Source organism: Mustela erminea, chromosome 1 (genome assembly GCF_009829155.1).
Source record: "Mustela erminea isolate mMusErm1 chromosome 1, mMusErm1.Pri, whole genome shotgun sequence".
NCBI classification, from domain to species: Eukaryota; Metazoa; Chordata; class Mammalia; order Carnivora; family Mustelidae; genus Mustela; species Mustela erminea.
The window spans coordinates 115,307,202-115,333,659 of record NC_045614.1 but is presented as its reverse complement, the minus strand read 5'-3'; positions in this window follow the sequence as shown (position 1 = coordinate 115,333,659).

Below are 26,458 nucleotides of genomic sequence, written 5' to 3'. Positions count from 1 at the left end.
ATAGCCAGAGCCACTTAACTTTAAAATTAATTCCAATTTATGTTTCTTCCCCTCCCCCTTTTTCTAAAAAATACACGGGACATAATTATTTCCTAACTCTCAGATTCAATAACATTAGAAACTGATTATTAACTCACTGAAAACATTGGGTTCCCTCTCTCTCTCATGGGTTGGAAACAAGGATAATAAAGAAGTAATATAAAAACACATTTTTAAAAAGGAAAGTTTGAAAAGATTCAACTACATACATTTTTTAATATTCATTTAAGAAAACTAAAAAGCAAATACATTGAAAAATGATAATGTTTAAACATAAGACAAAAAGTGTCTTAAATAAAAAGATAGTGTCTTAATATATGTAAAGTTCATCTAAAGCAGTAGGAGACAATCATAGTAATAGGAAAGAATGCAAAGGGCATGAATAGAAAATATTCAAAATAATATGTATATTATTTCTATATGTATAAAAAACCAATAAACATATGGAAAAATGTTCAGACTCACAAGAAATGCCCGTTAAAACAACAAATAGGATGTTGCACCTATAATACTGGTTTCTACTTTTTTTTTTTTAAATCAACTATCCATACAGATGTGGATCTCCATTTTTTTATGGGGCAGACACAATGAATTTCATACCAAGGGTATTTGCTTCAGAGGGTAGGAGCACTGTGACCCTTTTCCTTTCTCTCTTGAGACAGAAACACTTCTTGCCAACAGGGAAGTTCAATCATAGCATGGTTACTCATTTGACTTGAGTACAGTGGGCAGACCCTCTTCTAGTTCTTAGTTATAGCATTAAAAAAGAAGCTGGCACAATTTTTGCACAGAGATTTCTTTCAAGGACTTCATGAGCCTTACATGCTTTATTTGCTGAAATGTGAAATGTATCATTCTGAGAAAAAAAACGCAGACAGATCTTCGTGAGACCACATAAGAGTCACAGCTTGCTATTTCCAGCAAGAGAGAGGTACATATTATTAAATGTATGGTAAGAGACAGAGCCCCTTGGACCTGTGACAGGAAATCTAACCAATGATCTTCAGAAACACAATTCCAAATAGCTAATTCTCTCCTATATTGCTCACCATATGAAAGTTTTTAAAAAGATATACACATTTGAAATTCCTTTTTGATGTTTATGAAGAGTTTTGTTTAGGAAAATTCCTAAGGACTAACTAAAAAGGTATTCCTGATTATCTTGAAACTCAAATGCATGTTTCAATTTCCTTGTCCTTGGTGAATGGAATACAAAGAAAAAACACTGGTGAGGGAGGCATGGAAAGAAGAAGGGGACCGGTGTCATCTGAAGGAGGCATAACTGGAAAAGGGGGACTGAGACAATGGTCAGGAAGGCAGGTATGATAAGTGGAAAAAAAGGAAAGAAAGAAAAATTGTTCGAAAGGGAAACATCTTGTGGATGTCCGTCTCCTTGCAGACAGGAAACAATCTACTATTTTTTTTAATTCTTCTTCCCAAAGGCCTTGCTTATTGAATCTTGTTGAATTCTGAGAAGACTGACGTTGTTCTTGTTTTCTTTATAAAATTTTAATTGACTTATTTTTACAAGGTGTGTTAGTTGTAGGAAATTTAAAGAACGCACTGGAAGCAAAAGGAGTAAAATAAAATTCACTTTCATCTCCCTCTCACAGGTAACACTGTTAGGCCGAGGTATAAATTTTTCTTTTTTCTAGAGTTTCTGTTTACAAAATGAGGAGAGATAAAACCAGTGAGTAACCTAGATATTGGGCAATACTTTTCAGAGGAATTTTTAAAAGCAAATAATAGCTATTCGACATTTTCTAGATTTTTCAATGGCATGAAAGTTTCAACTCGTTGTTTCTTAAAAGAAAAAGAAAAAGAAAAAAGAAAAGTCAGTGCTGATTTTGTCAAGATTCTCTTGTATGAGAGAATAAGTAGCCAAAAAGACAAAAGGAAGAAAAATCACTTGCCCAAAGTCACAGAACTGGCAAGTGGCAGAGGCAGGCAGTATGTCTCCAGCAGCCTTGCTCTTGAGGACTACTCCTGTGCACCCCCTCCATGGGCATTAAGTGTCCACAGATGACCCATACGTGGCAATAGTATGAAACTGATTCCTGTGTGAAGAATGTGCCTCTGCCAGTATTCTGCTATAGGAGACAAAACTTCACAGCACACAGCAAGTCCGTTAGCTAAATAGTGCAGTTATTCATCAATTGGTGTGCCTCAGTGGCAATGAAGTAATAGTGACTCCTTCGGGTATTTCTCTAATGTGGTGTCATTTACCAAGAACTCCCCCATGTTGTCTGATGATCATGGCTAGCACAACAACTCCGTGAAGCAGAAAGACAAGATTTTCTGAGAATCAGACTTTGAGGAAGGAAAGGACTGCCAAGGGCATTAGCAGGGAAACCCAGTTTCAAACCTTGGGGTAATTGGCTCACGGAGAGGTCCTAAGGAGGTTCACACCACCTGCCATGGCCTTGGGTTCAAATCTCGGCTTAGTCAATGAGAAGCTACTTAATTCGTTAATCACCTCTCTGCTTCAGTTCCTTCACCTCAAAAATAGGAATAATACTGTCTATAATACAGAGTAGTCATGAAGATTCAAGGAGTAGCAGGAAACAAAGTTCCCTCAACAAATTCTGTCTCCCTTCTCTTGCCAACCACATGTATGTGCCAATAAACATGTATAGATCACATTCATTTTCTAAGCTAAATCATGATCTAGATGTTATTATATAAAGGGATAAATGTGATAGCATGGATATTCAACATCTCCCCTTGGCCTCCCCACCATCATTCCACAAATCCCAATTTTCTGTTTGGGATTTTCTTTCTTTTTTTTTTTTTTTTTAAGATTTAATCATTTATTTCAGAGAGAGATAGAGGGAGTGCATAAGGGCGGGAGAGGGAGAGGGAGAGAGAGAATCATCAAGCAAACTCCATGCTGAGTGTAGAACCAAACATGGAGCTTGATCTCATGTCCCTGAGATCATGACTTGAGCCAGAATCAGGAGCCAGACGCTCAACTATCTGATCCACCCAGGTGCCCCTGTTTGGGATTTTCTTAAGGTACATATCTTAAAGTAAAACCTCGGGGCAATATGCAGGTGGGAGGGTGGAGGGCATGGATTCCCCACCACATGTCTGAAGGTAACAAAGTCAGTGTGACTGGCTTAAATGCCCATGACCAGAAACAGCCAGGGAAAAAAGGGCTTACTCCAGGATCCCTTCCAAGAGGCAGGACCATATCCTTGCCTTCCTGAAGCCCTGCCCAGCATGCAGACCCCTGGATGACACTCTTTCTCCCCAGGTCCCAGGGACTCCACTGTCCTCAGAAGCATGAAAGTCTGCACATCGGGGTAAGATGCTCCAGTAGAGCATTTCAACCCCAAAAGACAAGCATCCCAACGCTGCCACAAGCCCTCAGGCTTCGTGCTGGCAGCAGCAGCTGCTAGAAGTATGTTCTGTGTTCCCCTGCAGAAGCAACCAGCAGAAAGTGCTGCAAATTGGGAAAACTCACTATCACCTTAAAAAACATATAAGAAAGAAAACGTATGCCATGCTTTTTGTGTGAAATAAATTCAGAAGCTGAACCATCTGAAGAAGAAAATGAGTCTGCATGGAAGCCTGCAGCAGAGGAGGATGGAGAGGAAAGGCCTAATTTCAAAAATAACCACATTTCTTTTCTTTTCTTTTCTTTCTTTTAAATACCGCCTGCTCAAGCAAGAATAGCAGGCTCCAACAGCACCCTCCCCTCGGCTCTTCCTAGGGCCTCAAAGTCCAGGGAGGAAGAAGTGGTGTAGCTGGCTCTGCCTCCGTATCTCTGCAGTGGTAGATTGCACTGATGGTGATTACCTCCCACATGCAGCCTCGTTCAGACCCGAGGGGAGGCACAGTCAATGAGAAGAACTCACTGACTAGAAGGTGAGCAGCCAGGATGCCAAACAACAGAAGCCTTTTCAGAGGTAATCAATAAGAAGTCATGGTAGCCTTGGCTGCAGAGGATGTGGTGTTCGTTGGGCAATGGTTAGAGTAGGCACAAGAAACAGTCACCCTTTGGTTATAGATAAGGTCTGCATTATCTTAGATGGTGGCCAACTAAAGCTCGGTTTCACCCTGCTTTGAAGAAAGAGGAGGAGAACATCACTTACAAAAAGATCTGGAAGTTTTGTAGGGGGCTATCACATTCTATCATCTAGGATCCCACATCTCATAGCCTCTTCCATGGCACTGCACTTCATTATCTTTCTAAAAATTTATTTATTTATTTACTTACAGAGAGGGAGAGCACAAGCAGTGGGAGCAATAGGCAGAGAGAGAAGCAGACTCCCTACTGAGCAGGGAGCCTGATTCAGGGCTCAATCCCAGGACCCCGGAATCATCACCTGAACCAAAGGCAGACGCTTAACCAACTGAGCCTCCGAGGTGTCCCAGCATTGTGCTTTAAATCCCAACTTTTCCAGGAAGTTTTCGTGGACCCCCAGGGACAGAAGTAGTGTTTCTTCTAGGTCTCTCAGAGTAAGCTGTTTCACTTCACTAGGGACACTTCACTGTGCTGTATTTTAAGTATCTTTTGATGTGCCTCTCACCCCTCCCTAGCTCTAACTTCCATAAGGTCAAGAACTAGCTTGTTCACTATTGTATCCCTACACCACACCATGGCCATTCAATGCTTACTGGTTGAAAGCTGAAATTTGAAAAGAAAGGGAGATGTTACACCTACAGACCAGGTAGGTGCACTCAATAGTTCCTATCCACAGTCCATACCCATTTATCGCTTTCCCTAGAATGCTTCACGTCATTCACATGGAAGGAAAATGTTAGTATAGGAGTTTGATTATGAGCCATAATTAATAAAACATGAGCTTTGGTGTCAGAACAGGTCTGATTTTGATTTCTGGTTCTACCAACACACACTATCTGTACATATTTGGATGATTTTTTTTTGCAAGTTCTCTTAACTATTTTCATTTTTTTAAAAATGGCAATAAGATGAAACTTACAGAACCAATAAGAATAGCAAATCAAATACCATGTGATAGGCAGTATATGAAATGTCAGCCCATGCATTGCTCACCAGTCGGCTTTCCACTCCTACAGTTTTCTACCCAACTTTTCAAATGAGGCCCTGGCCTCTACTCTACCCCAGCCTGTCCTGCAGCCTCCCATTTCCCACTATCTAGAGCACAAAAAATAAGTTAATTCTTGATTTTATTTTCCCAAAGTCCCAGCTCCTAAAAGGCAACAGATTTGGGAAGACTACAGTGTGAGTGGGTCTCTCTTCCAGTTCTTCTACTTCTGCCTCTAAGCCCTTCAGAAATAAGAGCTGTCAGCTAGCTGGGAGAAGTGAAGAGAACAGTTAGGTGCTGATTTTGAGACTAACATCCTGCACCCTTAGGTCAAGTACCAGTAAGGAGAGGCACTGCTAGAGGAGAGACATGATGGAACATTTCTCACTGGATGATCCCTGAAGATGGGACTTGAATCCCACTTGCTCCAAGAAAGGCTACTGGTAGCCCTATAAGGGCTCTCCAGGCTGAATGAGGAGACACTGCAGGAAGGCTACAGCATGTACACTTCCTTAGGGGAGCTATTGAAAATACAGTTATTTCTCAGGAGATTGCCAGTGTGGAGAAGGACATGCCCAAAGACCAAATCAACCAGCTCTATCTCATGGAAGATGGCACAAGATCTCAACAGATCAGGATTAAGAAAGATATGCCAACCATACCTCCATATCTCCTGTAGCATATTTACTAATCTCTGCTGTCCTAAGGATCGATATCAGGAAGAAGGAGAAGAAGAGGGAAAGTCCAGATTTCTGTGGGTTTAAATATGAAATGACAATGCAATCACTCAAGAGACTGTATTAATAGAAATGTAACTGCAGTAAGATTTTTACAGCAGAAAAAAAAAGAAAACTCAAGATTTAAGTTCACTTACAGAAAAATAAAGAAATCTATATTCTTGGATTTTTGTGGGCTTTGAAACTCAAACTCATAGCAAATACAAAGCACCTAAAATAGGGCCTACTACATAGGATGTTCTGAAGAAATTAGCTTCCCCAGTCTAGGTTACTTTAATCTTTATGCTAATAGTTCTCTCTCTTTAAGGTCTGTGACATTTGCAGCCCTTAAGGAACCAGTTGGTTTTACTTTGAGACTGCAAACAAATAAATGAGCAATCATTATAATACCCAACAACTATAAAAGGAGAGCGCTGTCCTTCCAGGAGGTGATGCTGTAATTGGTCAAACAGGATAATGTTTATCATTACCAATGGCCATTGCCCTGGTGGTCAAGGCTGACAGGCAATATAAACCCATAGCCTGCTTATTTCAATGACTCTCAACACCTCCACAACTCTTCTTCTTGTCCAACTGCCATCCCTCACCTGATCCTGCCTAGTCTCCTTTCTTCTGTTCTTGCCCTCCTACAGTCTGCTCTGCACGGAGTGACCCTTTCAAAGCATAAATAGGGTTTTGTTACTCTGCATAAAACACTCCAAAGAAGCTTAATTCCCATCACTCTTCTTTCCCTAAGGGTGAGCTAGATTCCAAAGAATAAAGTAGGAGGTTTTTGTTTCAGAGGGGAGAGTTTTAGTCCCATTCCTCTGTGAAAAGAGGGATTTTTTTTATTTTGATCAATGTGGCAACCCCAATAGTTAGCAGTTCTTGGCCCATAGTAAGGGTTTCGTCTGTTGGCAGTGCTTCCTTCAGCCCATGTCCCCTCATGTGGCACTGGTACACTTCAACAGAAAAATGGATATTGCTTTCTGGGCCCAAAAGATACCAGTGATGGACACGTCTGATGTAAATGAAACAAAACCTCCTGCCATGGACTAATTATAAGAAGTTATTATAATTAGCTCATTGTTAAATTAATCAGCAAGCTTTCGCGACCTCAGGAATAAAGTTTTTCCCAAATGATTCTGGCACCGATGATAAGCCCATGGGCAATGGACAATATTTAACTGCCAGCAAATGTTAAAGAAAATTAGTTGTTTGGTTAAGAAGCTGGCAAAATATATTTTTTTATGAATCTCTAGTTTACCTTTATGTATTTATTTATTTGAAGGGGGTGCAGGGAGAGAGTTGGGGGGAGGGGAAAAAAGAGAGAGAGAATCTTGAGCAGGCTGCATAGCCCAGTCTGGAGCCTGATGCCGGGCTCGATCTTGTAGCCCTGAGATCATGACCTGAGTGGAAATCAAGACACAGATGCTTAATCAACTGAGCCACCCAGGCACCTCAAGAAGCTGGTAAAGTGTATTAATGGTGCTTATCTTTTAAGGTTATTGGCAAACATATTTCTACTGCAATTGTTTTTATAATAAAATACTGTCTACATACTTCAAATTATGCCCCATACATGATGGAACCTTCTAGAATGATGGAAATGTTCCTATCTTGACTGGGGTGGTGTTTACCTAGGTGAACATATTTATCAAATTTCATTGAGTATTATATCTAAGACTTATAGTTAACTGTATATAAACTTTTCCTCAATTTTTTTAAAGTATGGCCCTAAATTGATTATAATTCCATTACATACAACCCATGTTAAGAAAATGCAATCTGGGGCCCCCTAGGTAGCTCAGTCGGTTAAGTGTCTGCCTTCAGCTCAGTTCATGATCCCAGGGTCCTAGGATCGAGTCCTACATCAGGCTCCCTGCTCTGCAGGAAGTCTGCCTCCCCCTCTCCCTTTACCCCTCTCCCTGCTTGTGCTCTCTCACCTTCTCTCACTCTCTCTCTCAAATAAATAAAGTATTTTTAAAAAAAATTTTTTAAAGAAAATGCAATTTGAAAGAGAAATGTTCATAGGTAACTCTGTCAGTGATGGAGGGGATATATATGTCATAAGGACAAATTTTTGAATTTTATCTTTTGTTTGGAAGTTTCTAACTAAAAAGCACTGTACCGATATTTCTTATTATCATCATCATCATCTACATCATCCTGCTGTTATTTTTTTAAATTTAAATACGAATCATCTTAAAACTATGTTTGTTCCCCTCCTGCACAAAAATGCAAAACAACAGTTAGCAAAAACAATCTCCCCAATCTAATATTATCTCAGCATCACAATCCTTTTTTTATAATTTTTTATTTTTTTATTAATATATAGTCTATTATTAGCCCCAGGGTTACAGGTCTGTGAATCACCAGGTTTACACACTTCACAACACTCACCATAGCACATACCCTCCCCAATGTCCATAGCCCAACCACCCTCTTCCTACCTCCCTTCCCCCAGAAACCCTCAGTTTGTTTTGTGATTAAGAGTCACTTATGGTTTGTCTCCCTCCTGATCCCATCTGGTTTCATTTCTTCCCTCCCTATCCCCCAAACCCTCATGTTGCCTCTTAAATTCTTCATATCAGGGAGATCATATGATAATTGTCTTTGTCTGATTGACTTATTTCGCTCAGCATAATACCCTCTAGTTCCCTCCATGTTGTTGCAAATGGCAAGATTTCATTTCTTTTGATGACTGCATAGTATTCCATTGTAGATATATACCACATCTTCTTTACCCATTCATCTGTTGATGGACATCTAGGTTCTTTCCATAATTTGGCTATTGTGGACGTTGCTGCTATAAACATTCAGGTGCATGTGCCCCTTCGGATCACTACATTTGTATCTTTAGGGTAAATACCCAGTAATGTGATTCCTGGGTCACAGGGTAGCTCTATTTTCAACTTTTTGAGGAAACTCCATGCTGTTTTCCAGAGTGGCTTCACTAGCTTGCCTTCCCACCAACAGTGTAGGTGGTGTCCCCTTTCTCTGCATCCTCGCCAGCATCTGTCCTTTCCTGACTTGTTAATTTTAGCCATTCTGACTGGTGTGAGGTAGTATCTCATTGTGGTTTTGATTTGTATTTCCCTGATGCCCAGTGATGTTGAGCACTTTTTCATGTGCCTTTTGGCCATCTGGATGTCTTTGCAGAAATGTCTGTTCATGTCCTCTGACCATTTCTTGGTTGGATTATTTGTTCTTTGGGTGTTGAGTTTGGTAAGTTCTTTATAGATTTTGGATACTAGCCCTTTATCTGATATGTAATTTGCAAGTATCTTCTCCCATTCTGTCAGTTGTCTTTTGGTTTTGTTGACTGTTTGCTTTGCTGTACTAAGCTTTTGATCTTGATGAAGTCCCAATAGTTCATTTTTCCCCTTGCTTCCCTTGCCTTTAGCAATGTTTCTAAGAAGAAGTTGCTGTGGCTGAGGTCGAAGAGATTTCAGCAGCACCATCTTAAACTAAGGCAAAATTTATTTGAATACTTCCAGTTGCAGAGAGAATTTGCATGGGGAACAGGTAAATACCTTAATTGAAATTAAGCCAGATGAAACTAATTTTTCTTAAAAGGAGAAATAAAGACACCTGCAGGCAATTAGCACAATCATTAACACAAAAGAGAACACTCAGTAATAAGCCAGAACCACAAAGCACTCAACTCGTCTGAGACTGATACTGTGCATCTAGAATTCCAGCAGAAAATTAGCTTTTAAAATTATTCCAAGGCAATAAATTTATATGTCTACATCTAAGTTGCCAGATCATAACCTGTAAGGAACTGACATTAAATTTCCTCAAGAAGGGTACTTACATAAAAGTAGAATAAATACTTGCAAACTTCTACCTTCAAGTACAAAAGATGACCTGATAAACTACCAAATGCAATATAAAAACTTTTTTCATTACATTTTTGTCTAAGAAGTCCCCTTTGTGTAGAGATTGGGAGTATGAAGCTGACATCCCCCCCTCACCAATGTTTGTTTTGGCCATCAACTTTCAAAACCTTCCTTATGCACTTCACAACACTTACCACCATCTGAAATTGCATCATTTTTGTTCATTGGTTGACCTGTTTGGAGGCAGTATCCTCCATGGCCAGGTGAGCTCCGTGAGAGTGGGACTTGGATTCTCCTGTGGTCATGTGCCCCAACACCGGGAAGAGCAGCCAGGCATATGATAGGCACTGAAACCACCCAATTCAGCCACCCTAATGGTGAGTACATGCCCTGGGAGGAAATGACCATGAGTAACACTGACAGAACTCTATTACATCAGGCCCCAAGCAGCTGGGTCTGGGATTACTCCAAAGAGAATACATGGAACTGGTTGCAATGGCCAGAGAGCAGGCAATGTAGTGGCAAGAGGGTTAGAAGTGTAGAAGGGGCTGATGGGGGTCCAGACAATGAAGAGGATGTCCTAGGAAGCAGGGTCCTTTATTGGCTGAGGACCAAGGAATATGACGTTTCGAGTTCTGGAGTGGGAGCCTGGTCAGAGCACACAAAAGCCTGGCTTGTAGGCCAATGATGTCAACAGCACAGAGGGGTCATGAGGCAGGACCTGGAAGAGAGCAGTGGTAATGACACAAAGGCACTATGAGACACAGAGGACTGATTCACAGGCAAGGCCAGAGAACATGTAGATTATACAGAAAAATTAGAGAAAAGAAGAAAAAAATACGTATAACCCATCTATAATGCACAGTCACCATTACTGTAGGTATTTTGTTCCCAGTCTTTGTTCTAGTTCACATACTACACAGACACACATGACATGACATCTCAGGGAAGCAGTATAGCTCCTTCTAATGAGCCCATGCCCCACTCACACATATGTTCCCCAGACATGGTCTTCAGCACCCCACCTCAGCCTATCTTCACTCTGTTCTTTCTGCCTGAAACGTCCTATCCTTGTCCCATTTCCTCATGACCACATTCCACATACTTGTCAAAGGCAGCTCAAATGTTGTATGGGTATAAGTTAAATTATGTCTTATGTTCTTTTAGATGCTCTCTTATGTTCTCAAAGATGCTTCTCTTTGAGGGTGAGAATCAGCTATATCCTCAGAAAGTGAGGTGTAACAGAGAGTGCTGGGCTTTGAAGTCTGAAACATCTGGGTTCAAACCAGCAAAAATCACACTGAGAAAATATCAGGTGCACTATCCATTCAGTTTCCTTCCTGGCATTAACTTATATTTCAAAGAGATTGTCATATTTAATTGGTGGTAAGTTCAAGCTCTTCAAAGGTGGGAGGTGGGTTTCTGTGACAGCTGCTTTTGGTTACCATCTTCTAGTAGACTAGATACAGCAGCTGATTCTGGTATCATTGTAAATTCAACATTTTCTATACAACCGTCCTCATACCCTGTGCAAGGTTGCTGGGAAAAGTCACCAGTTGGGAATCTGGTCTAGCTGATTCAAATAATGCTCCGTTTGAAGGCAATGAAAGATGAGGAACACTTCCAATGGTCATCATCTACCTGAAAGGCCCCAGGAGTTGTCCTCCAGCTTCTTGGTGTATATACACTTGGTATATATGCCAAAGGAGTCAGGCATACTTTTGTTCTCAGATGATGTTCTGAAGCTCCCAGAGCTAGAGAACATGCCTCAGGTCTTGGCTTCAACAAGCATCCTGAAGGTCTATAAAATATATCAGTTACTGACTCACTACAGGGCCCTGAGGACACTGCAGGAATAGTGGGAGTAACCAGAGGGAGCACAGGCAAATGTCATACTTGTTCCAAACTCAGATATTCGAACAGATCAGCTCTTATTTGGTGATAATTTCCTCTGTGGCAAGGTCGGCTTGTAGAGATAAATCAAGGTGTGTCCTCTAAGAACTCCCAGTGGCGGTTTTATTCAACTGTCATTGTCATTTATTCAAGATAGAAAAATTGTGAGGATCTAAGAGCTGATACAAGAACCCAAATTGTTGATAGATTGACTTTGGCTGAGCCCATGGGCAGGGAAGCCCAGGTAAGGGCATTCAGTCTATTTGGACAAGCATTTATAAACTCCAATTCATCCTCACGCTATTTCTGATAAAACTAGTATTGTCTTTTCCTATAAAAGGTAGATAAAGTAATTTATGTATGCCTATTCAATGACAGATTGAGAGTTTCCTTTTTGCTTGGGGGTTATAAATATTTTGAATATGTATATGCATCCTACATTCTACATGTTTTATGTATATTAAATAGTCAACTGTATCTATGGTTAATGTACACACAATGTCTAGGAAATATATACATAACACATCCATAGCTTTAATTATTTGATGAAAACACAAAAAGAGAGAAAGACAAAGAGACTGAGAGCAACGAGGACAGAAAAAGCATTAGAGATTGAGAAAGAGAGAGACATAGATCTAGAGTTCTATGCAGGAAGAAACCAGTCTTGTTTGTTTTTTGAGAGGGCTGGTGCACTTTGGAATCGTAACGCTATGTCACAGGAACAATGTCCACATGTCTGGATTATGTTTGGGTTATCTGTAGCCTCCGATCTTAGTGCAACAGGATTTGCCAGTGGACCATGTCCACTGGGACAAAGACGTAAAAAGGATATGCATTCCTTCACACACACACCATCACACAGTGACCTCCGGGGTCTGAGGGCCACTTCTGTCTGTGGCGTGTCCATCTCCTGTCATTAGGCCTCCATGCCTTCAACCATGAAGAGTTTACTAACAAGGAGAAGGAAAAGAAGCTTGACACCTCCAGCAATTTAGTAAAAGCCCCCTTTACAGGCATGTTTTCTTTAGTATTTCTGTTTTCCATCTGTATTACCCAAGGCTACACTTGACAACAGGTGAGGTGGGGGCTACCATGGTCATAGTCATTATGCTTCAGGATGTTATTGTTTGTTGATGGGTATGGAGTACTAGTTACTATCTTCCTTTGCTATACGCAATGCATTTGAGCAAAGGGTCCTAACTGCTAGCTGATATCCCCGTTGAGTGTCAGAGTACAAGGGTATGCATGCTGCTCTTTAGCATGGGTCACTTGAAATGATAAATGTTGGAGGATGTTAGAATAGATTTTCCTGAAATTTTAGCTTTCATTTGTGTAAGTAAATGTCATCTAATGCTTAGCAAAAGTATGCAACTGAAATGAATAAGAATCTTGGGTTTCAAACAGAAATGACCAATGCAGATAACACATGTCAGTGGATAAAATCGCTAGAGTTCTTCCATTTTACTTTCTTTTAGAAGTTTAAAGCATGGCAAATAGTGCCTATATGCCAATATATAAGTGACTAGTCAAAGAAAGACCCATGTACTATAAGAAAACTGAATTTTCATTTTAATAATTTTAAGGAAATTAATTGATGAGGAAATTAGTTTAAAAGACAAATGTGTTGATTTCTACAAGCTACCAAAAATCATAAAAAATCTATCACTTTTTAATTCGTGAGGATATGCAAAAGTAATCTGATGAAAGTGTTTATCCTTCATCCCTGCAGATATTTCTCTCTGCCCTGATTTTGTTCTCCCATTTATCTTTTCTAACTCACCAAAGTATATAATTATTCATATAGAGAGAGGATTTGTGACCCCAAGCTGTCTTCTGAGAAATCCCACAGGAATACATAGTGGCACTGAGTGTTTTTACTTATTAAAGCTTTTTCTTTAATCCAGGAGCAATCTATTTATTCTTTCATTCATTCAGAAAATGTTTGACTAACTACTATGTGCCAGGCATTGTATGTACTGAGAATACAATGAGAAGTAATATAAACAGGTTTTTTACCTTCATGAAGCATGCAGTTTGCTGATAGAGGAGGCACTAATCAAAAATCACACAAATAAATATGGAGTCACAATTATGGTAAGTGTTATGAGTAAGAATGAACCCAATGAAACTTATGAAACTTCAACCCAATGAAAGCTTAGAGTCAACAGATTTGTCCTAGAGATATTAAAGAATACTTCTTTAAGGAAACGATAATTGCTACCAGTATAAATAGAGCATGAGGTAGAGTCAGGTAGAGTCAGGTTAAAAATGAAAGGAGTGGGGGAAGGGAACTCTACATGGAAAGACCCTGTGGCAATAGGAAATATGATGCATTTCAAAAATTAAAAGTAAACCGGGAACTGCATTAGTCACAAGGGAAATGCAAATCACACCCACAACGAGATACTACTTCATAACTATTAATACAGCATTTTTTTTTAAGATTTTATTTATTTGACAGATAGATCAGAAGTAGGCAGAGAGGCAGGCGGCGGGGGTGGGGAAGCAGGATCCCCGCTGAACAGAGAGCCCTACACAGGGCTTGATCCCAGGACCCTGAAATCATGACCTGAGCCGAAAGCAGAGGTTTTAATCCACTGAGCCACCCAGGTGCCCCTAATACAGCTTTAACTTTAAAAAGATGGACAATAGCAAGTTAGCAAAGATGTGAAGAATCTGGAACCTCCATACATTGTTGGTGGGAATGTAAAATAGTAAAGCCACTTTGAAAATAATTTGGCAGATCCTCAAAAATTAAACATCAAGTTACCCTATGACCAAGCAATTCTACCCTTAGATATATGCCCAAAATAATATGTTCACACCAATTTTGTACATAATTATTCATGGGAGCATTATTCCTAATAGTCCAAAAGTGGGAACAATCTAAATGTCCACCAGCTGATGAATGGTTAAACAAAATGTGCTATACCCATGCATTTTGGCAATAAAAAGGAATAAAGTACTAATACATGCTACAACATGCATGAACCCTGAAAACAGTATGCCAAGTTAAAGAAAACCAGACACAAAAGACCACATTCCATTTACTGATTTCACCTACATAAAATGTCCAGAATCGGCAAATCCATAGAGGAAGAATATAGATTAGTAGTTGCCAGGCAGTGGGGGATCAGGAAATGGACAGTCACCACTAATGGATTTCTTTTAGGGGTGATGAAAATAGTCTGGAATTAGATAGTGGTGATTGTTGCACAACCTTGAAAATACACTCAAATGACTAAACTGTACACTTTAAAAGAGTGAATTGTGTGGTATAACATACCAACAAGAGTGAATGATACCTCAATTTTTTTGTAAGGTAAGTCAGAACCAGAGAAGCAAAGAGGGTTACAAGAAGTATAATGCAAAATGAGGCTGAAACAAGAGACAGGAGCCTGATCTACAGTCTTTTTGACTTGAAAATTTGGTCCTTATTCTAAGAGTAATATTGGGCTGTATTGTGGATAATGGATTAGAAAGGGCAAGAGTGGATGCTACAAGCCTAGATCAACCTTTGTAGGTTCCCAAGTGTGAAAAGTTGGTAACATGGACCAAAGAGGGAGAAATGGAGATAGAGAGAAGTGGCGAATTTAAGGTTCTTGGGAAGGAACATCTATACAACTCAATCACTGTGATGTAGTATACTGTCAAAGATGACTCTAGTTTCTTGAGTTGCATAAGAGAATGTATTGCAATGCCATTTGCTGAAAAAAAGGAATAGAGCAAGAAAACAGAACAAAGGCAGGAAGACAATAATCTTGATTTAACAAGAGTTGGACATCCAAAGAGATGTCAAATAAACTGGTGGATATACAGGGCTAATCCCCAAAGAAGAGGTTTAAATTGGAGCTTGACATTTGTGAAGTATCTCCATGAAACTCATTAAAGCTATGGGCACAGTGAGAGAAAAGAATAAGGAGTGAAGGGGCGCCTGGGTGGCTTAGTTAGTTAAAGCCTCTGCTTTCACCTCAGGTCATGATCCCAGGGTCCTGGGATCAAGCCCCACATCAGGTTCTCTGCTCGGCAGGGAGCCTGCTTCCCTCTCTCTCTCTGCCTGCCTCTCTGCCTACTTATGATCTCTGTCTGTCAAATAAATACATAAAATCTAAAATTTAAAAAGAAAAGAGTAAAGAATGAAAAGATAAGAAAGCTTAAGGCCAAAACTTGAGAAAATCTTATATCCATTGACCAAACAGAAGACAACGAGCCAGCAAAGGGGTCAGAAAAACTGCTCAGTAAAATATGAGGAAAACCAAGAGTATGAGGTCATAAAAGTAAAGGAAGAAATTGTTTCAAGAAAGATGAGGTAGTGTTCTCCATATATAAATTTGTTTTATGAAAAATATGTCCTGTGGGGGAAAAAATGAGTTTATAGTCAAATCCATTGGGAAATAGTGGATTAAGCAAAGTTAAATAATTGTCTTTACTGTAGGATTCCTCAGATTTTCTTAGCTTGTTAATGTATCTTGTGGATTTCCTATGGTATACAGCATATCTCAAACTTACTTGGCTATATAACAATTTCTTGGGGTGCAACAACTATCACTATGGTTTGAGACACTATTTGGGGAACACTGCAGGAGGGAATGTGAAGATGAAGCTCAAATGTCAGCCCATCCTCATTGAAGTAAACATCATCCTCCTCCACATCTAACTGATTTTAAATGAAGACCATTTGTCCTTTTGCTTTACCTTTCTTTGTCCTTCGTAACACCAACCCACAAGCTATTCAGATACATCAAACTTAACTGAACGATTGAGATAACTAAAAGTAATAAAACACAGGGTGGTGGGTTGGGCAGAAGGTTGATTGATGGACATAAAATTTTACATGAGTTTTCTTACATTCAGGGGTAGATCATTTAAGAAAACTCTTTATGATGAAAGGAGGACTCTCATAGTCACAAGCATCCTAGCTCCTAACCCTGTTCCCCCATACTTACAACCTTGCCTTTCTCATAGAGCATCTCTGTAATGTGAACTTCCTCCCATCCTTAGCAAGTCCTTCCTTCCATACTTTTTGCCTTCTAGAGAGGATCTCACCTCAAGTATCTTTCCTCCTTCCCCCAGCAATACCATTCCCAGAACCAGAGGTTTTCAATCTAGAGAAGAACATTCCCAGGACTCAAGGAAGGAGACTGGGTAGCACTGGACGCATCTGACCCTAAAAAACATGGTGTTAAAGTTATATCTGCACTCCCACCCCAACTCCACACTGTTTTTTAGGGCCAGATGTGTTCAGTGCTATCCAGTCTGCTTCCTCGAGTGAATTGGGATAGGGGTACAGATGTAGCTTTAAGGCCCAAAATCACAACACAGTTCAGAATGGGTCTAAGCATTCCAAATAGTTCTCTTTTGAGATCACATATTCAATCTGTTCATTAGATAGCTGTTGGAACACACACACATCCCAAGGACAAACATTAATTCTCAGAAGCAGTATAAATAACCTTAAAGGTTATTTAAGGAGAAAAGCATATCTTCCTAACTTCCTCCACATCTTTGAATATCAACCACATCACAATGCAATTGATAGTTCACACATTTATGAAGAATACTTCTTTTTAGTTAGTTTCTTTTGCTCTTTGCACCCCAGCCTATTTTAAATTGTGCTTCATCAGGTTTGCCAAGAACAATAAATGGTCCCATTGTTGAGCCATACACCTTTTTTTTTTAAGTTGCATTTCTTTTTTTTTTTTTTTTTTTTCTTTCAACATAACATTGCTCATTGCTTTTCACCACACCAGGTGCTCCATGCAATCCTAATACCCTGCCCTCCCTAATACCCACCACCTGGTTCCCCCTACCTCCCAGCCCCCACCCCTTCAAAACCCTCAGATTGTTTTTCAGAGTCCTTGGTCTCTCATGGTTCACCTCCCCTTCCAATGTCCCCCAACTCCCTTCTCCTCTCCATCTCCCTTTGTCCTCCATGTTATTTGTTATGCTCCACAAATAAGTGAAACCATATGATAATTGACTCTCTCTGCTTGACTGATTTCACTCAGCATAATCTCTTCCAGTCCTGTGCATGTTGCTACAAAAGTTGGGTATTCATCCTTTCTGATGGAGGCATAATACTCCATAGTGTATATGGACCACACCTTCCTTATCCATTCGTCCGTTGAAGGGCATCTTGGTTCTTTCCACAGTTTGGCGACCGTGGCCATTGCTGCTATAAACATTGGGGTACAGATGGCCCTTCTTTCCACTACATCTGTATCTTTGGGGTAAATACCCAGTAGTGCAATTGCAGGGTCATAGGGAAGCTCTATTTTTAATTTCTTGAGGAATCTCCACACTGTTCTCCAAAGTGAGCCATACATCTTTTGATAATTACCAAAAGACTCAGCTCATAAGGGACCCATCAAATTTTTCTTAAAATGGAACAGAGGGTTTGTTTGCTTCTGCTAAGAAAATATAGTTTGGTTCTTCACATTCTTAGAAAAGCATTTAGAACAAGGACTTGTAATAAAAACTTCAACTTAAAGTTTATCAAAGACAACTAAATTCACACATATAACTTTTATGCATCATTGAGTTTCCTCATAAAAGGTCTCTGAAACTCTAGGATTTCCTAAAAAGTAGCAATAGGTTTCACGTGCCATTTTCAAGAACTTTAAATGTCTAAAGGAAACCACATACTTGGTCACCACAAGGGAGTCTAAGATAACTCTAACAAATTGATTTAGTTTGGGGGGAAATGATAGCAATTCAATGTTGAATATCCCTTGTTTCACATTCATCACAATAGTTAATTGGTAATTTTCTTTGCTTACTAAAATAGAAACATTCATAATTAATAAAAACAATTGGATAGGGAAGAAATCTTTCAAAATTTGCAGATCATGGGGCAGGTGGGTAATGGGTCTTTACTACTAACAATGTTAAGAACCACTACTTCAAAGATTTCACTTCAGTCTTATGTCCCCTGAAACAATGTATTAAATAAAACAGCTGTTTCCTGTTTAGTAGTCATATAAGCAGGCGGTCTTCTGCTGACACATTTGTGTTTTGTTTTCTGTGTTTGTGTTTACATTTGAAAACATGTCTGCCTTTGCATCTACAAGGTTATAATTATTAGGTGTTCCAATTAAAGCCAAGTAAAAACTCATCTATTGTTGCATGATTTTGAAAACATGCTATCTCTTTTGATAACTATGATATTATTAATCAGCTAATTATCATCATTGGGAAAAATATGTGTCCAACTAGTTTTTAAAACACCTTCTGAAAACCAAGCACTTTAAACTCTTAAAATGTGTATGTTATTTGAAGATAAGATGCATTTGTATGTGTAATTGCTCAGCTCCAAGCAATGGGAAAAATAAGTATAGGACCCCACAGAGATCGTGTCACCTTGTTGACTTCTGATGTTTTTGTGACATTCCCTCCAAGCTCAGCACAAGGTATTTGTCTGTCAGCAATGGTCGACTAAATGATTAGCTGACACAGCTCTTCACTCTATGGGTCACTGGCAGAACAGACAGGCTCAAATATACAAGATGTTGGCTCTACCTCTTCCTGAATGCCTTTCCTACTTCATTAAGCTTTAAGCATAGGTGTTTATTTAAGTATAGGAAAATAACACACATTGGCACTCAAAGATATAAACTCACTCCTAAATGCAATAGATCTATCTATGTAGGAATAATTAACAAACTGATTCTAAAGATAGAGTTTTTTTCAACCATTTTATTTTGAACAACAGTTTATCCATACAACCATATAATTATGACCCAGCAGTATGACCCAAATGTGGTCATACTATATGTCTTCCCTCCCTAAATCACACCCATGCATGCAGGTGGTATCAACCACAATTCATCAAAACAAATTCTGACCAACAGAATATATTTGGCATTTTCTCAAAATATCTTACAAGACATGGGTTTGATTTATTTCTCCAGGAATGACTGAGGAAGACCAACAAGTAGAAAAAGGGCAAAGAAGCACAACTTGAAATAAGAAGGGACACTGCAAAGGCTAATATTAAGCTAAAATCCTTTTTAAATGTAAGAGACAATCTTCCTTCCATGGACGGTCTCTTAAATACAAGACCATCTCTGAGTGCTGAGTTTTGGAGACTCCACCTCTTTGGTTTATCACTTCATCCCTAGTGCCTGGAACCTAGTGGGTGCTCATAAATATTTGTTGACAAGTAAGTGGAGCTTGAAAGAATCTTAGAAAATCTCTACACAAACACTTCATTTCACTCAGAGGGAAACTGAAAGCCAGAGGAGAAAAACAATTTCCCAAAGTCACAATTATCTGGTAATCTAACCACAGTGCCTCCACAACATCTTGCTGGTGTGTCTTGGGAGAAGGCCTGATTCTCCACCCTTAAAGGAACGTCTTCATTCCAGGATTCTAACTCCTCTGGAAGTTAAGAGAATTAACTTTTAAGAAGTTAAATGTGGGTGCCCCTAATCTGAGCCACACTTTAATCTTATTCTACATTCCTGTGGCACCAGAATAGCTTCTCAGAGAGATTCCTCTGTACTCAGATTTCCCTAATTTATGCTCCTCTTGAAGTGATAATATTTGCTGATAAAAGTTGAGGGATGGGCTCAAGATCCTGCCAACCCAAAATAAAGGAAAATGGTGCGAACATGAAGGAATTTTAAAAGCCATTTTGGTGAAATAGAAAATATAATTGAAAGCCAAGGATATATTTAGACAGAAAAGATCCTATCCCAGTGCCTAGTTTCTATGGTGTTGAAATGCAAGCTAAAATCCTTATTATATAAAGAAAGGCATTTCCTTTCTTGTTTTGAATATGCTTGAGTGGCAATGGTGGCAGATTTTGTCATCAGACAGAACAGAAGAATATTACCATTTTTACAGTGTTTTATAGAGGAATGATACCATTTTACAAAACCAAAATTGAATGTTAGAGGCATAAACTGATGTATAAATTCTATAGACTGTAGAAAGGGATTTGATAACCAGCTACCCTGTTGGACCAAAATAGACATGTCCACAAATCTATGGGGCTGGACTTCAGTATTTTAGGACAATTCAAGTCAGACCCAAAGGCAGAATGTTCTTCCTCCCATCATTATAAAGAACCCAGCTGCATGTAGCCCTAGATGAGCAATATTCAGGCCAAGTGGAACACATATCCTGAACTGCAGGTCCTTACAGTCAAAGACAACTCTAATACAACTAAACCAAGTGGCACTGAAACAATTAGATGCACATAAGCCAAAAAAATTAACACACATGCTCCCTCAAATTCCATTTACACACAGAGTAAGTATATTTCATAAGGAAGTGGTGGAAAATGAAGAAAAGTCATTGGTTTATTTACACAGACAACATGAAGCCTGAAAGACCCTGTGACTTGTTGCTAGTATACTCAGTACGATACCATGACAAGTCTTGGGCATTCCAGAAGACCCTAACTAGGATGATTTGATGAGTAGTATAAACAGGAAACCACAGCTAGGAGACCTCTCAAGGATGAGATTGAGATGATCTGACAGGTTACTAGATAAATTTGCTGTAGAGGCCTGAGGGTATGAGGCTATGGAAAAACAAGGGGAGAAAAAAGCAGAGGACACCATACATGGAAAGGACTAGCCTCCAATGTGAAGAGATTAGTCCTGACCTACAGAGAACATCTACCGGATTCCTAGTTTGCCAGGAGATGCATTTGAGGATTTAAGGATATTTCTTACTTTGGTAGGCTTCATCCACACAAAGGTTATAAGAGTTTGGAGGTAAGAACAATAATTTTTCATTTCAGTTGCATTCACACATATTGGAGGAAAATGGAAAATAAGAAACTTTGTCACCTGGCTAGACCTCCTGAGAACATCGGAAAATTAAACCACCAGGTTCACGGAGTTATAAGTTCCGAACTGGAAGGCCACTTCAGATCTAAGGAAGCTCTAGCAGTCAAATTATTTTTTTTCTTTTTTTTTTTTAATTTTTATTTAAATTCCAGTTAAAATACAGTGTAATATTAGTTTCAATTTAGTGATTTAACACTTATGTACAGCACCCAGCACTCATCACAGGAGTCCTTTAACCGCCCGTTTAGTTACAGAGTTGTAATCAAATACATCTCTAAAGAAACTTTCATTTCTCCAATAATGTTTGCAAAATACCCACCACAAAGACACTTGGCTATCCCCGAAGTGGCCAATATTCGTGTTTACAGACTCTATAAATGCCTGTTTAGTTCATGGGACTTTCCATGATTTCCCCATACTATTGCAGTGGAGAGTATCACATGTCTCGTTCCCCAACTCCCATCCCTTCCCCCAATCACCCTGTGGCTATAGAGTCGGTGGTACTTTCTTCACACAGCCTGGAATCCCACCACTAACAACCCAAGGGCCTTGAAAAGGCTCATAGTCTCTAAATACATTATCTAAGCTATTTTTCCTTAAGTATAATAATACACTATTATAAATATGAAAACTTGATTTTAATGAAAAAATTTAATGGTTGAATTATCTTCCTGCCCCTTGATTTACTGCTAGTGAAAGAATACATTTCCATTAAAAGCTATCCAGATATCTTAAGGGTACTCTAAGCAAAGGAAAAATGAGTTCAGAAACTAGTAAACAGGACAAAAGTGAATTTTTTAAATAAATTCAGAGACAAAACTAGTGTAGGATACTTAAGGTTCTAGATGGTAAACTATTCTTTTCCAGCCCCAAATTTATTTTTTTCTAGGACCAAATTTTACAAAGAGAAGTCTTGACTGTGCATCTTTTCTTCACTGGAGCCTAGTTATTTCATAGCATTCTGTGCACTGGTATATACCTAGAAAGTGCCAATTAGATACCATAAGAATAAATAACAGTTTTGTTGTTCTTGTTATGGAAACTGCAGTCCACAGAAGTAGAAACAAAAGGGGCACCTGGGTGGCACAGTCCGTTAAGCTTATCTGCCTTCAGCTCAGGTCATGATCCCAGGGTCCTGGATGTACCCCCCATTCCTCACTCTCTGTTCAGTGAGGAGCATGCTTCTTCCTCTCCCTCTCCCTCTGCCTGGGGTTCTGCCTACTTGTGCGCATCCTCATGTTCTCTTTCTTTCTTTGTCAAATAAATAAAATCTTTAAAAATAAAAAAAAAAGTGGGGGAAGTACAAAGTATTTAACTCCATATTTAATTTATTTTTTTTAAAGATTTTATTTATTTATTTGACAGAAAGAGAGACAGCAAGAGAAGGAACACAAGCAGGGGGTGTGAGAGAGGGTGAAGCAGGCCTCCCACCGGGCACAAAGCCCCATGCTGGGCTCCATGCAGGGGTCTATCCCAGGGTCCTGGGATCGTGACCTGAGCAGAAGGGAGATGCTTAAGGACTGAGATATCCAGGCATCCCGACTCCATATTAAATTTTCAAAGATCATGATAATTGTTTCTGTACAGGAATAGAATAGATGTGAATAATTTGGTACTAGTCCACATTCCACTTAAATAATTCACTCAGAGTTTTTGCCTTGACCCTCTCACTTGACTTAATACACATTGTAACTTTCAATTTCAAGAAAAACAGATTAACATGAAGATTAGCCTAAATACTGGAGTAATGTTCAATATAAATTAAAATATAAAATTATAAAATATAAGACTACCCACTGAATAGTTTACTTTCTTTTTGAGTTTGCCATTCTTGATTTCCTAGTTAATTAACTGGTTGCCACTACAAAGAAAATGTTCCTGTCTTCTTAATTAAATTGAATATTGAAAAACCTCTTGAATTACACCTGTGGCTCTCAAACTTGACTGAGCAGCAGAATAAGCTGGCACATTTATTAAAACATAGATTACTGGGCCCTGCCACTTCAATCTTCTGATTGAAGAGGTCTAGGGTAGGACCAAGAATTTGTATTTCTAACAAGTTCTCAGTTGATGTTGATGCTACTGATCCAGGAATGACACTTTGAAAGCCACTGGATTAGAGGACATTATTACTCACTATTGGCTTTAACAGTTAAAAGAAATCCCACCTCTCAGAACTACCAGGATCTATGTTTTACAGTGAATATTTCAATAACATTGTTATTGGCATCTTTAGCAACAGGTTGGTAGATCAGATCTAAACAAATGATAATCTGCTGAAGGGTCAGTGGGTGGGGATTAGTAATTCCAGCAGAATAAATAAAGAATCTAAGAGAAACTAACAGGATCAGGTCAACACTATAACTTATGCTCTTAGAGAATCTCACAGCCAGAGATAAAATTTGAACTATACCTAACTCTTTATACCTGGAATTCCCACTGTCAAGACACAGATTGGATGAATACCAATGCCAGGCCAGATTTTTACAAGAATTTAACTAGAATGAACAAAGGTAGCTTCTCCATGCATTATAGGTGGTTATGATGTGATGTTAGATGAAGATAGAAAATTTTGAATTACAAAAGCACCTAGACTGCATTGCCTGGGGAACTTTTCAAAAATACCACTGTCCAGGCCCCATCCAGACCTTAAATAAAATCCCTATGGATGGAGCCTGAATACTAATATTTTTTTAAATCTCCCAGGTGATTCTAACTGATGGAGGATTGAGATAGAATAACACTGGATAAAATAACAATATGGCATGCATAAGACAGTATAAGGAAACAAATCGGGAAAATAGAAGCAAAAGAAAGATAGAAGCAAACCCAAATATATCAGTAATTTAAAAATGAAAACATCAGTAGACCAAACTTACCAATTTAAAAATAAAAAACAGACATTGACATGTTGGACAAAAATACAAGATCCAGATATATGTTGTTTAAGGAGACACACTAAAAACAAAGTAGAAATCAATTGTCCCTGGAAAACAGAAATCTGGATTTGCTATATCATTAACCAAAATAGAATTTGGCAAGCATAATTAGAGATCAGAGGTTGCTAAGTAATGATAAAATGCTCAAATATTCAGAATAATATAATAATTTAAAACTTATATGTACCCAATAAAATAACCTCAAAATATATAGAACAAACATTCATAGAACTGCAAGGAGAAGTTAGCACACCCACTGCATATTCAGAAGTACAACTGACCCTTGAACAAACAGGTTTGAACTAAACAGGTCCCTATACATGCAGATTTTTTTATAGTGCAATCCTATATTTTCCTTATGGCTTTCTTAATAACATTTTCTTTTATCTCTTTTCTTCTCTTCTTTTCTTTCTGTATTGTAAGAATACAGTATATAATACATATATAAAATATGAGTTAATCAACTGTTTATGCTATTGGTAAGGCTTTCAGCCAACAGCAGGCTCTTAGTAGTTATATTTGGGGTAAGTCAAGTTATACATGGATTTTTGACTGTGCAGGGTACCCTTAACTTTCACACTGTTCAAGGGTCAACTGTAACTGCCAGTTCAAGAGATTCTTGTTTTAAAAACTTCCCTGTACAAAAATGGTCAATGCCATTAGTTGTTCTGGAGAGGACAAACACACTGGCTCATTATCATATAGTGGCATAGTAAGTCAGAAAAGTGGTACACATTTTTCCAGTATGGATACAGAATGCCAAACATATCCAAATTTGGAATGAAAATTTAAAATATAAATAACCTACTCCATCTTGTATATAAAGACCTTGTATGAAAGGTAATTTTTAACAGCAGTTTAGATTACTGAACTGGGATGCTGCCTTACCTCCCTAACTGTATTCTCCATGTCTCTCACTCTCCATCTGACTATCATTCAGAGTTTCAGATAGTGAGCACCGTTTTCCTTCATAACACTTTTATCATTGTGTTTATAATTTGTAGTATTCATAACACTTTATAATTGTATGTTCATTTCTGTACTCCTTACTGTATGGTCTCTCTCTCTCCCACAAACTATAAGCTCCATGAAGACCAGGACCAAGTCTGTTTGTTTGTTTTTTTATTAATGCCACATGCCTAGCACTGAGCAGAGTGTCTGGTACATGGAAAGCATCCAATAAATGTTTCTCAATGGATACACTCCTAGCATCCAGAGCAGCTGAGAGACAAAGTTCAGACCCTGCTAGCTAACTAAAAGTTTACACTGCACCAGAAAACAATAAACTCAAACAAGTTTTGTTTTGAAACCATGAAACAAAATGACTGTACCATCAATTCAGTAATAGACAAAGGAAAAAATTTGCCTTTTTAAAAAATTCTCTGCCAAATCAAAATACACTTTTGAAACACATTAGAATGAAAACACTGAGACATCTTCAACTGGTGTTAACAGACAAAAGTTCTGGAGAGGAAAGAGACCATATATTTTAGCAAAGCGATCATCCACTCTTTGACTCAAACTTAGTCCTTCAAAAGGAACAGGTCTTAGTGAGTGGCAAATCTATTTATAAGCTTTGTTGTGGCAACCAAACAATCATAGTAACAACACCACTGATGCAGTAAGGTGATTCTATATGCTATAATATACTACTGGGAAGATTTTAAATTTTTCTTTTTTCTTCTGGAGAAAGTTTTTTTTTTTTTTTTTTAAGTACAGAGGATAAAAAGAAAGGAAAAGAAAGTCAAGACCGCCTTGCACAAGATGAGGTCAACTGCGTTACATGAAGACAAAAAGTTTGCATCAGTTCAAACTTGGGAATCTTTGGAAAGAATGGGACAGTTTCATAACTATTTTCTTGGTTGGGAAAAGTCTTCCTAACTGGTTATATTATCTAGAAAAAGATAGTTATGGGGCACTTGGGTGGCTAAGTTAGTTGGGCACCTGACCCATAATCTTGGCTTGTGTCTTCATCTCGTGGTTGTGGGTTCAATACATGCTGGGCATGGAGCCTATTTTTAAAAAAATTAAAAATAAATAAACAAATACATACATGCATATATACAAAAGAAGAAGATCATTATTCTTCCACAAACAAAAAGGGATCACATTGGTATATGTTAAGTAATGATTAAATAATGATTGCATATAAGAAAGGCTAAATAATAGGTAAGCACAAAATTACAAGAAAGATGAAATCTCAAGTATTTT